The 3,404-nt window shown below is 54.5% G+C and overlaps 1 pseudogene; it reads right to left on the bottom strand.

Moving 5' to 3' along the window:
• Positions 1-160: 160 nt before the first annotated feature.
• LOC102374714 lies at positions 161-3,398 on the bottom strand (annotated as a pseudogene).
• Between the last annotated feature and the right edge of the window lie 6 nt (positions 3,399-3,404).

Below are 3,404 nucleotides of genomic sequence, written 5' to 3'. Positions count from 1 at the left end.
TCTGATTCAGACTTCCTGTTCTCGATCTCCCCTTTAAATGAATGGTCATCTGGTTCTCTCTCGGATGCATATGAGACCTAGGGCAGTTGTCTCACTCTTGTCACCCTTATCTGGAGGGTCTTAGGCTTGTCTCTCACTGCCTCACTGCACCAGTTTCGATGGGGCGGGGGGGGCGGAATTCTTTGTGAATCAGACAGACTGTGTCCTGTGCCAGGGTTCCCCAAGAACACAGAGCTGAGAGGTAACAGTGTGGGCATCTGACTGAGGCATTTCCTTTTAACCCCTCACCCATATCAAACCTGGGAGGCTGGCCTCTGTGTCCTTTGGGTTTTGCAGTGCCCTAGAAAGTCTGAACAAAGCGTGAACTGTTGCTGCAGTCCCCTGTCATGACACTGCTTCCCTGGATGCAGACACTGGGGGGTGCTGAGCCGGTATACATCCCTAAACCCTTTCTGTATTGCTGGCAGAATTACGGACACTCCTGGATAGGCATACACTGGTGCTGGGCCAGTTTGGAGGATTGGAAGAAGCATTTCCCACTCTTCGAGCACGGATGTGGTTTATCCTCTTGGTGGTGTGGATACGCTGGTGCCAGGACAGCTGGAGGATTAGATGAAGCTCTTCCCACACTGAGCACTATTATGGCTTTGCCCTCATGTGAATAAGTTGGTGCAGAGCCCAGATGGAGGAGTGAGTGAAGCTCTTCCCACACTCTGAGCACTGATATGACTGCAAACCCGTGTTGGTAATCTGGGGCTGGGCCAGGGTATAGGACAGATTGAAGCTTTTCCCACACTCCGAGCACCAATATGGTTTCTTCCCCGTGTGGATGATCAGGTAAAAGGACTGAGTGAAGTTCTTCCCAAACTCTGAGCACTGATGTGGCTTCTCTCCTGTGTTGATATTCTGGTGCCAAGCCACGTGTGAGGACAGACAGCTCTTCCCACACTCTGAGCACTAATGTGGCTTCTCTCCTGTGTGGATACACTGGTGCCGAGCATGGCTGGAGGACCGAGTGAAGCTCTTCCCACACACTGAGCACTGATGTGGCTTGTTCCCCGTGTGGGTACGCTGGTGCCGAGGGAGCTCAGAGGAGAACCTGAAGGTCTTCCCACACTCTGAGCACTGAGGGGGCTTCTCCCCCCTGTGGATACACTGGTGCACAGCCAGCTGGGAGCGGTAACTGAAGCTCTTCCTAAAATGAGCACTGATTTGGCTTCTCCCTCATACGGATACGCTGCTCCTGAGTCAGTCCGTCAGAGTTAGCAAAGCTCTTCTCACACTGTGAGCATCGATACGACTTCTTCCCTGTGTGGTGCTGAGCCAGGGTGGAGCTCTGAGTGAAGACCTTCCCACACTCTGAGCACTGATGTGGCTTCTCCCCTGTGTGGATATGCTGGTGCCAAGCCAGGTCGGAGGAGTAATTGAAGCTCTTCCAACACTCTTAGCACTGATGTGGCTTCTCCCCAGTGTGGATACGCTGGTGCACAGCCAGCTGGCGGGAGTAAGTGAAGCTCTTCCCACACTCTGAGCACTGATGTAGCTTCTCTCCCGTGTGGATACGCTGGTGCCGAGCCAGTTCAGAGCAGTAACTGAAGCTCTTCCCACACTCTGAGCACTGATGTGGCTTCTCCCCTGTGTGGTTACGTTGGTGCCGAGCCAGCACAGAGGGGGAACTGAAGCTCTTCCCACATTCTGAGCACTGATGTGGCTTCTCCCCCGTGTGGATACGCTGGTGCCGAGCCAGGTTGGAGGACCAAGTGAAGCTCTTCCCACACTCTAAGCACTGATGTGGCTTCCGTGGCTTCTCCCCCGTGTGGGTACGCTGGTGCCGAGCCAGCTGGGAGAAGTAAGTGAAGCTCTCCCCACACTCTGAGCACTGATGTGGCTTCTCCCTCGTGTGGATACACTGCTGCTGAGTCAGCCCATCAGAGCTAGCAAAGGCCATCTCACACTCTGAGCATCGAAATAGCTTCTCCCCAGTGTGGATACGCTCATGCTGAGCCACGCTGGAGGTCTGAGCGAAGCTCTTCCCACACGCTGAGCACTCATGTGTCTTCTCCCCTGCGTGGATATGCTGGTGCTGATCGAGGCTGGAGGACTCAGCAAAGCTCTTCCCACACTCTGAGCACTGATGTGGCTTCTCCCTTGTGTGCATGCACCAGTGCCTTGCCAGGTCGGAGAGCTGCCTGAATTTCTTCCCATACTGAGTGCAGTGCTGCTGCGGACACTCATGCTGGGACAGGTCTTGCAAGTAGATGAAGTTCTTCTGGCACTCAGTGCAGTGGTGTATCTTCCTCCCTAGGGGGATGTACCAGTTCTGGACGCAGGGAGAAAAAAGGGGTGAAGGTCATGCCACTTTTAACACAGGTGTTCCTGACAGTTCCCCCTCTGCACACGTAAGTGCTAGACCTTAAGTGCTAGACCAGGTCTGTGGGGCGCACAAAGCACTTCCCCCATTTGTTGAAGCAGTGGGGTAGCTCTCCAGAAAGGACCTGGCAGTTAGCAACAAGGGCAGAGTCAGAAGAAGCTCTTCCCGCACTTAGTGCATACATGGGACTTCTCCCCAGTCTACCTTATCTTGTGAAGAGCCAGCAGTGATGGGCACTGAAACGTTTTCCTAACCTTCAGGTAGGGCTCAGCTCGGCCCCTGTGCTTGTAAGTGAGCTGCTGCTTCCCTCTCAGGCCCTCCACACTGTCTTTGCTTGCATGCAGTGCATCTTTCCAGTGGCTCTTAAGGTCTCTCAGCACCACAAATTCTTGCCTGCACTCAGGGCTCTTTCTAGGTTCCGCCCCTTCTCCACCTTCACACCCAACTCGAGATGGTACCTGGCTCATGGCTACATTCTCCTTCCGCGTTTGGGACCTCCCCTGACTCTCGTGCCATGGCTCCTTCTCAGGTCCCAGGAAGTCAATCTCACTCAAACTCCCTGGGGATGTCCAGGCTGGCTCCATGTCTGCAGCCCATTGCACAGGAGGCTGCTCCTCCACTCTGGTCAGCAGCCTGGCACCTCCTGCACGGGGAAGAGAAACTCCAGATTAGTTCCTACCCTGCTGGCAAAGGGCAAACACTTCTATTCTGTCTACTGGCATGGGCCTCAGAGCAGGCCTGGACCTTGGCATTGTGTTCCCTCAAGAAAACAAGGTCTTCCAGCCAAAACCCCAAGTGCTGGAGGTAAGGATGGAGAAGGTCCCTATGCTGGGGTAACGCTCCCTACTCGGTGCAGTTCAGACCGAGACTCTCAGGGTATCTGCCCCAGCTGTCCACACCATCACCTCAGGCCCTGCTGGGACAAGCAGACATGGGACACATGCATTAGGGCAGTGCCTGAATAGCTTCATGCTCTAAGGGGCTGAGGATGAGGGGAGGACATAGAGCACGCATGAAGCTTTCCTTTCCTCAC

The sequence above is a fragment of the Alligator sinensis genome, unplaced genomic scaffold (assembly GCF_000455745.1).
Source record: "Alligator sinensis unplaced genomic scaffold, ASM45574v1 scaffold2487_1, whole genome shotgun sequence".
Classification (NCBI taxonomy): Eukaryota; Metazoa; Chordata; order Crocodylia; family Alligatoridae; genus Alligator; species Alligator sinensis.
The sequence above is the reverse complement of the archived record's forward strand: the minus strand, read 5'-3'. Positions and strand labels throughout refer to the sequence as shown.